This window comes from Dendrobates tinctorius, unplaced genomic scaffold, assembly GCF_039654945.1.
Source record: "Dendrobates tinctorius isolate UK_male_01 unplaced genomic scaffold, ASM3965494v1 ptg000062l, whole genome shotgun sequence".
NCBI lineage: Eukaryota > Metazoa > Chordata > Amphibia > Anura > Dendrobatidae > Dendrobates > Dendrobates tinctorius.
The window spans coordinates 2257719-2267229 of NW_027361730.1; the positions used below are offsets into that span (position 1 = coordinate 2257719).

The 9511-nt window shown below is 46.9% G+C and overlaps 1 pseudogene; it reads left to right on the forward strand.

Moving 5' to 3' along the window:
- The first annotated feature begins 2368 nt into the window (after window positions 1-2368).
- On the forward strand, window positions 2369-6934 carry LOC141092853 (H(+)/Cl(-) exchange transporter 3-like; annotated as a pseudogene).
- The last annotated feature ends 2577 nt before the right edge of the window (window positions 6935-9511 follow it).

Genomic DNA, 9511 nt, shown 5'->3' on the forward strand with positions numbered 1-9511 from the left:
ACTCCTCTCCTGAGTCCTGGCTCTCTAGTCAATTGCTGTTGTGTCTCAAGTCTCTGATGGGAGCAGGGCATTTACAGCCTCCTACTCCTCTGGTATCTGTGGCAGAACCGTTAGTATCCATACCACCGTGGAGACCAGGCTCCAGTTCTTGCGCTCTTGCCGTGAGGGAGCTCTCCACCCGGAGCTCAACCTCCACTTTCCTCCACACGTCTGCACATGTGGACCTCCTTCAACTAACTGACCACTCCTTCCTCTCAGCCCTCAGGGAGCACCCCCTCCCCTTCATCCTGGTTCAGAGTTCCCCCTGCTGGCTTGGAGTGGAACTGTGCTGCATGCATTAGGTTAACTGCTGGAGAGACCCATCACTGCTTCCAAGCCTGGCATTACCCTCCCCTGGAGGAAGGCAAGGCCAGTGTGGCGATCATACCCCTGGGGGCGCCACACAAGTCTTACAAATACTCAGAGGCAATAAGTTATATGTCAAACCCGAAAAGAGTATGTTAACGGTTGAGGAGATTCCTTTACTAGGATATGTCCACTGGCTTTTGCATAGATCCGGCGAAAGTCCGGGCAGTATTGGATTGGGCTCATCCAGAGGATTAGAAGGCGTTACAAAGGTTTTTAAGTTTCACCAACTACTACTGTAAGTTCATAAAACCTTTTCGGTAGTAGCCAAACCTCTTATGCATATGACCAGAAAGGAAAGGAGACAGCTCTCTCCAAGTGGTCCAGTCCCATCAGGGAGATATGACCAGGAAGGGAACAAACTTTTCCAAGTGTTCCAGTCCTGCCAGGGAGGCATTTAATACATTCAAGAGGTGTTTTTCATCTGTGTCAATCCTTATTCAGCCTGATATCTCTCAGCCTCTTATTGTTGAGGTCAATGCGTCTGACGTGGGAGTGGGGCCTGTGTTGTCGCAGGGTGCGTCTCCTAGTAAATAGCATCCATGTGCTTATTTTTCAAAGAAACTGCCACCTGCTAAGAAAAATTATGACATTGGTAGCACGGAGCTCTTAGCAATCAAATGGGTTTTGAAGAGTGGCGTCATTTTTTGGAGGGAACGGTTCATCCAGTGATGGTAATCAAGGATCATAAGAATCTGGTATATTCGGAGTTGGCGAAATGTCTAACGCCTCAACAGACAAGGTGAGCATTGTTATTTACCAGGTTTAACTTTTTTGCCACATATAGGCCAGGGAAAAATATTAAGGCCGATGCATTATCTCGTTTTCTTGGGGGAGAAAATAAGTGTTAACCGTTACCTATTCTTCAAAAAGGGGTGGTTATGGCGTCTACAGTATATGCTCCGATCTGGAAAGAGAGGTTGCTGACGCTTAGAGGGATGCCCCTGCTGCCTGTCCACTTGGTAAACTTTTTGTTTCTGTTAATCTTCGTCTTAGAGTCCATACATCCTGGTAATAAAGCCACCATTGATCTTCTTACTCAGCATTTTTGGTGTCCAAGTGCTCATCAGGATGCCCAGGAGTATGTAGCCACCTGCAGTGTCTGTGCGCATTCTAAAACCGTTCACTTCGAAAAATGGGTAAAAATGACATTAAAATGTTTTCCATATGTTTTGCTGAATGTAAAAATACCCCCAATGTGACTGCACAGTACTGCTTAGCCAGACGGTGTGATTCGGGAGGGATGGAACGCTATTTGCCTCCTGGAGGGCAGATTTTCCTAGAATAGTTTGTGGACTCCCTATACAGAGCCTCTACTGTAAGTTCTAGAAGAGCAGAATCACCCTCAAGTGACCGCATTTTGGTAATTACAGTGGTGTGATAAAGTGCCCCTTCTTGATTTCTTATTCTTTTGCATGTTTGTCACACTTAAGTGTTTCAGATCACAAAAAGTTAAAATATTAGACAAAGATAACACAAGTAAAGACAAAATGCAGTTTTTTAACTCCTAGGTCTCTTATCAGTCGATGCGGAAAAGGCCTTTGATAGGGTCCTCTGGGGTTTATGAAAGAGGTGCTGAGTTAGTTGGGCATTGGTCCTCGTTATCTGCAAAAGATACATTCCTTCCTTTATATAAAGGCCCTACTGCACAAATTAGGGTAAACGGAACATTATCTTCTCCCTTTACGATTCAAAATGGAACCAGACAGGGGTGACCTGTCCCCTCTGCTCTATATATTAGTAATGGAACATCTTGCTAATGCAATTAGGAACAATCCTAACATACATGGGATAAATATAGGATCAGCACTGCCCCCATCTGACATCCCGCCACTCCGCCGCCGACCACTGTCTCCCTCTGTGCATAGACCACAAAACTGAGGATGAGGAGGATGCGGCATACTCTGGCCAGGGGACCAGGCAGTGCCCCTTGGACACCCAGAGCAGGTTGTAAAGCGGCTAAATGAAGACTGAACAGTTGTTTCAGAGAAGTTACTGCTATAACTTCTCTATAACTAACTACTGCAATAGATATAACACTATAACCAGTGCAAGCAGTGACGAAAAACTCCTTGATGGAGCTGGAGGGATGATGGACTTCCATACCTTGGAAGATGACCACTTATTGGCGACACCTCTTTGGGAACACACTACACCATGACAAACGGAGGATCCAGCAGCAGCTCTACTCACCTGTTGGACTTGTTGAATGAGCCTATTCCAGGGGCTGGCACATATGATGATTTCCATACCATTGACTGGGTGCAGGAAAAGTGCAAAAACCGAGAATGCCATAGAAGGATTAATAGTAAGAAGAAGGAATCTGCATGGGAATTATCAAAAAGTCTCTACGGTGCTTGGTCAGGATGGCTGGTCATTACACTAACTGGTTTAGCTTCAGCTGCCCTGGCAGGCTTAATAGGTATTGCTGCAGACTGGATGGCAGATTTGAAGCAAGGAATTTGCATGTCTGCATTTTGGTTTAGCCATGAACAGTACTGCTGGGGATCATATGAAGCCACATCTGAAGAACGTGACAAGTGTCCTCAGTGGAGTACATGGGCAGACATCATAATAGGACAGGTAGAAGGTCCAGGCTCATACATAATGAACTACATAATGTACATCTTCTGGACTCTGAATTTTGCCTTCTTAGCAGTCAGTCTGGTAAAAGTATTTGCTCCATATGCTTGTGGCTTAGGGATTCCAGAAATTAAAACAATTTTAAGTGGCTTCATCATCAGAAGTTATTTGGGAAAATGGACTTTGCTGATCAAAACTGTCACGCTGGTACTTCCCGTGGCCTCAGATGTAAGTTAAAGGAAGGACGGACCCTTGGTGTATGTGGCTTGTTGCTGTGGAAATATATTTTCCTACCTCTTTCCCAAATACAGCACAAACGAAGCAAAAAAAAAAAGGGAGGTTCTTTCAGCAGCATCAGTGGCTAGTGTCTCTGTAATGTTTGGAGTGCCTATTGGTGGAGTCCTTTTAGTTTGGAAGAGGTCAGCTGCTACTTTCCTTTCAAGACACTGTGGAGATCTTTCTTTGTCGCTTTAGTGGCTGCTTTTTTTTAAGGTCAATCAACCCATTTCAAAATAGCCGTCTTGTGCTTTTTTATGTGGAGCATCACACTCCTTCGTACTTATTTGAACTCCTTCCTTTTATCCTGCTCAGTGTGTTTGGTGGCCTATGGGGAGCATTTTTCATCCGTGCAAATATTGCCTGGTGCCACCGATGCAAGACTACAAAATTTGGAAAATACCTAGTCCTAGAGGTTATTGTGGTGGCTGCTATCACAGCCGTCATTGCATTTCTAAATCCATATACACGATTCAACACCAGTCAGCTAATTAAAGAGCTGTTCACAGACTGTGGGCCTCGCAAACCGTCCACACTGTATGACTACAAAAATGACATGAATGCTAGCAACATTTTAGATGATATCCCAGACAGGCCTGCTGGTACTGGTGTATGCTCAGCCATGTGGCAGATATACTTGGCGCTTGTATATAAGATCGTTATGACGGTGTTTACATTTGCCATTAAGGTTCCCTCCGGACTGTTTATCCCAAGCATCGCAATAGGAGCTATCACAGAAAGAATTGTTGGCATTGCTGTGGAGCAGCTGGCATACTACCACCATAACTGGTTTATATTCAAGCAGTGGTGTGAGGAAGGGGCAGACTGCATCACTCCCGGTCTGTATGCCATGGTTGGGGCAGCCATGTGTTTGGGTGGCGTTACTAGGATTACCGTGTCACTTGTTATTGTCTTTGAGCTGACAAGAGGCATAGAATACATTGTGCCATTGATGGCAACTGTGAAGACCAGTAAGTGGGTTCGAGATGCTTTTGGATGTGAAGGCATCCATGAATCACACATACCTCTTAATGGATATCCGTTTTTGGACGCAAATGAGGAATTCACACACACAACTCTGGCCCGTGATGTATTGAGGTCAGAGAGAAGTGACTTCCCACACGCTGTGCTCACGCAAGATAACATGACCGTCAGTGACATTGAAAACTTAATCAATGAAATAAGTTACAATGGTTTTCCTGTCATCATGTCTAACTTGTGGGGTTCGCAGAAAGAAGAGATTTAACACTAGCAATAGAAAATTCAAGAAAGAAGCAAGAAGGTATTGTTGGAAGTTTTCGTGTTTGCTTTGCCTAGCACACCTCAACTCTTCCTGCAGAAAGCACTTGACCTCTGAAACTGTGCAGTATCCTGGACATGAACCTATTTATTGTGACTGACCACACACCAATGGAGATAATGGTGGATATATTCCGCAAACTGGCCCTCAGGCAGTACCTTGTCACACACAATGGGTGTTGTGAGTTTCCAACCGACATAGGACCATTGGTCCCCAGTTTAAGGTTGGTGATATGGTTTGGTTATCATCAAAAAATATCGCTATGAAGGTGGCTTCTCCTAAGTTTAAGCCTAGATTTATTGGACCTTACAAGATTTTGGAGATTATTAATCCGGTCTCTTTTCGTTTGGCTCTTCCTGTCACATTTAAAATTCATAATGTGTTTCATAAGTCCTTGTTGAAGAGGTTTGTTGAACCAGTTGTTCCTGGGGTGGCACCTCCGGACCCTGTATTAGTTGAAGGTAACATGGAATATGAGGTAGAGAAGATTGTTGTGAGTTCATTTTCCTCTTCGTCACTGGGGTCTGGTGAACTCCCTATTCTGGTAAAGGAGGGTAATGAGCCTGATTATCAGGCACCTGAGTCTTATGAGGATGACTGGCTGAGTGGAGTCACGGACTGGATATAAGGCTGCCGACGCCCTTCTGCCCGGCGGGTGAGTTCTCTGTGGACTTCTAGGACACCAGTCTGATTCCTGCTCCTCTAAAGCTAAGTTTTCTGTTTTGCCTGTTAGCTTTTTGTTTTCCTTGCTTTTCAGTATTCTGCCATTCCCTGCTGGGGTGAGCTGAATCTCCTTTTGCCTGTAGCTCTGTCTTTAGTATATTCCTGATTTCTGACATAGCTTTTTTGAATCCTAGCGTCTTAAGGGCCTTTTTCACTGTCAGTCTGTTGGCCCTTATTTTCATAGGGTTTTTCATGGATTGCAGACAGCAGCCTTCCTGTCCTTTTCTATCTAGTCAGCTTGGGCCCCTCTTTGCTCAGTCTATCTTTCTGTCTGTGTTAGTATTTTCATCTTGCTTCACCGTCATTATATGTTGGGGGCTGCCTATTGCTTTGGGGTCTGCTCTGGGGCAGTTTAGATTTCCCCTTTCTTTCTTTAGGCCTATTTAATTCTCCGGCTGTGATCGAGGGGTCTAGGGCATCGTAGGAACCCCCCACGGCTACTGCTAGTTGTGTTGATAGGTTCAGGGGTCTGCAATCCGATAGCTGCCAACTTCTCTGGTTTTCTGGACTTAGCTAGCATTTCTGTTTTTGCCTCCTACGGTGACTCAATCATAACAGAAGATACTGGATTCCCGTCTGGCTAGACGGAGACTCCAGTATTTGGTTAAGTGGAAGGGTTATGGTCAGGAGGATAATTCCTGGGTCTCTGTCTCTGATATTCATGCCAAAAGATTGGTGCGTGCCTTTCATCGGGCTCACCCTGATTGCCCTGGTGGCGTGGATGAGGGTTCGGTGACCCCTCCTCAAGGGGGAGGTACTGTTGTGAGTTCATTTTCCCCTTCACCATTGAGGTCTGATGAACTCCCTCTTCTGGTGAAGGAAGGTAGTGAGGCTGATTACAAAGCACCTGAGCAGATTGATGATGACTGGGATTGCTGACTGGATATAAGGCAGCCGACGCCCTTCTGCCTTGCGGGTGATTACTCTCAGGGATTCTTGGAGACCAGTCTGATTCCTGCTCTACTTTTTGCATTTGTGTTTTGGTTTTGTTTTGCCTTGTTTTTCTGGATTTCTGCCTTTCCCTGCTGGGTGAGCTGAATTCCTTTTTGCTCTGTCTTCAGATAATACCTGAGTACTGATATAGTATTTTTGATGCCTAGCGTCTTCAGGGCTTTTTTCCCTATCAGTCTGTTGGCTCTTGTTTTTGAGAGGGTTTTGGCAGATTGCAGACAGCAGCTTTTCTATTCTGTCCTATTTAGTTAGCTTGGGCCCCATCATTTGCTCAGCTATCTTTCTATCTGTGTGAGTGTTTTTTCATCTTGCTTCACCGTCATTATATGTTGGGGGCTGCCTATTGCTTTGGAGTCTGCTCTGGGGCAGTTTAGATTTCCCTTTCTGTCTTTAGGCTATGTAGATCTCCGGCTGTGATCGAGGGGTCTAGGGAACCGTAGGAACCCCCCACGGCTACTGCTAGTTGTTGTTGTTAGGTTCAGGGGTCTGCAATCCGATAGCTGCCAACTTCTCTGGTTTTCTGGACTTAGCTAGTATTTCTGTTTTTGCCTCCTACGGAGACTCATTCATAACAATGGGATTGTCTTGGGGATCATCACAAAGAAGAACATATTAAAACATCTCGAGAACCTAAAGCAGCACATGGAACCCTTGATGCCTCCTTGACATTATCACAAAAAAGATATATTCCATTAGTTTATGCTTGTTGAGAACAGGGAATAACCTAGAATTAAGTCATCCATTAAGATTTGCTGCCCTATTTGATGCTGGGGAATAGAAAGTGTGTGCAGTCAACTGATTACACTCCACTATTTGTACATTTCAAGACAGATTTTACTGTTGGGGGACTGGACTGAGCTAGTCAGGGGTATGTTTAGAATGCACCCCATGACCCCCGCAATGGAGGCAGATGTTGCAATGATGGTCTTGGACGGAGAGTTGAGGAGCTCCATCATGTTCTGGGCTCCCTATGAGCGAGACACCTTTAGCAAGTTGTTACAGATCTTAGAGAGGATGCATGGAGACCCCACAGATGTCGGAGAGTTGCGCATGCGCTTGTTTAGCCATGTCCAAAGGGAGGGGGTGTCTGTGACCCAATACATGAACGCGCTGCAGGAGATCCACGCTGCGATAGCTGAGTGAGATGACAAAGGAGTCGGGCCTCCTGATATAATTCCAAGAGATCAGCTAGTGGCAGGCTTTAGAGATGCGCTGTTTAAGCAAGCCTTGTGTGAGTGCCTGCGAGCTAATCCACGCATGACTTTTTCAGAAATGGGGGCGGAATTGCGCGAAAGGGAGCAGGAGCAGAGGAACGCAGCCTTGACAGGGATGGTCCGGAGCCGCGAAGCACCTACCCTGATCAAGGAAGAGCCAGAGTGGTCCTGTAAATTACGGCAGGGAATGCGGAAAATGAGGGCAGAAATCGAGAGCCTGAAAGAAGCCCTTGCTGCTACCTTGGAATGCAATTCCATACCCCAAGGTAACTCACTGCAAGAGATGAAAGAAGTTAGAGGAGAGATGCGGGGAATAAGAAAAACTTTACCAGCCTCAAGATTTAATACCATTTCAGGCAGTGAAGAGCGATTGCAGAGAGGTATCCTTCCTGTTAAGGATGGCGATTCAGACTTAAGCACCCACCAGATAGGAGCAGAAGTGAGTGTTGGATGTGTGGGAGAATGGGACACCTGTCAAGAAGTTGCCCTACAAGAGACAGCCGATGGTGAAGATTCGCTCACCCTTCCCAAGGTCATGCCTTTTGGAGAGAGCGCTGCCCCTGGAAGAAATGGTACGGTGAGAGGAGAGGAACCTCCCCCAGAGCAAGGCAGAGCCATGGCATCAGACACTGAGAAGGGAGGGAGAAGATCTCAAATGTCTACAGTGAGATGTCTGCGCTGCTCAGTTGTGTTGAAGTGAATCGGGTGGAACGCCAAATTGGATCCAATGGTCCTGTCTGTGAGGATCAACCCGAAGGGGAAGAATAGTCCAAGGGAAATAGTCCCTGCCTGTTACAAGGTCCTGAAGGAGGGGAGAAAGTGCCAAGTGTTCCTGAAGCACCTACTCCCATGGTTCCCGATTGTGAGGAGGAAGAACCACTTGCTTTGTTCTCTGAAATGGATAGTTCGCCACCCGACAGTCAAAGGGAAGTACGTAGGCCGGAAACTCCAGAGATGGATGCTCTGTTGAGCCCGGACGTACTCCCATCATCTACGACTCAACCTGAACTACGCCGTGCTGAGCGGACAACAGCTGGAATACCTCCCACCCGATATGACCAAGACCAGTCTATCTGGCAGCGTATGGTGCGAGAAATGGAAGAGTGTGAATGCCTGATGAAGGAACTCTCGCCCGTGGAATGACGAGTTAAAGGAGAGGAGGAGTGTAAGGGGGAGGAACGAACCGCGGGTACCTGCTTGCTGGGGTTGGAACTGTTGAGGCTGGATCCCCTGTTGCCTGGGTGAAAAAACAGTAAGCCGGACCAACCTCCTGACCAAGGGGGGCGGTGGGATATAACGCAAAAGTGCGCACAGCAGAGGGGAGTTTGGCGCCAACCCAGGGCAGCGCACAGTGAGGTGAGCGACTCGCTTTGTTCCTCCCCACCGAGTAGTGGCACTGTGGCAGCCCCGTCATTTGCAAAGTGACTGCTGCAGAGAGGAGCCAGGCGTGCTTCAGCAGTTTAGAGAGAGGAGTGCTCCATCCTGGGAGCACCAGCATCGCGCAGGCCATCTGCCATCTCCCACCACCAACAGCGGGGACCAGAGAGAGAGACGTGCAGTGTGTGCCCAGTGACTACCATAAAGTAAGGCGCCGTATGCTCCGTGTCCATGAGTACAATGCACGTGCCACATAAGAGTGACCGGGTACGGGACAGACACTAGTGCCCTGATTTTGCCAGTTTATATTTGCCGAGCCACTTTGGGCTCATACAGGACTGTGGCCCGCACCCTTGTCAGCCACTGCAGCATATGGACTAGGGGCTCAGTGGAAGATACCGGAGACCGACCGCTGCTGCCAGAAGATGGGGCATTGTTGTCTACAGGGTCCCATTGGAAAAGACACCGCACCAGCTGTTGTCGGCGCTATTAACTTCATAGTCTGAGGAACTACTGACTTTCTAGCCGGATTCAACAGAACTGCCTTTAGCCGATCCTTTGTTCTTTAATTCTGAATATTCAATGCCAATTGTGCTGCTTAATCCCCCATCAAAAAGTAACTTCCCTGCGTAGAGTATTCCACTGTTATTTAAAATTGTTAACCCTTGCTCTGCCTCCTGTC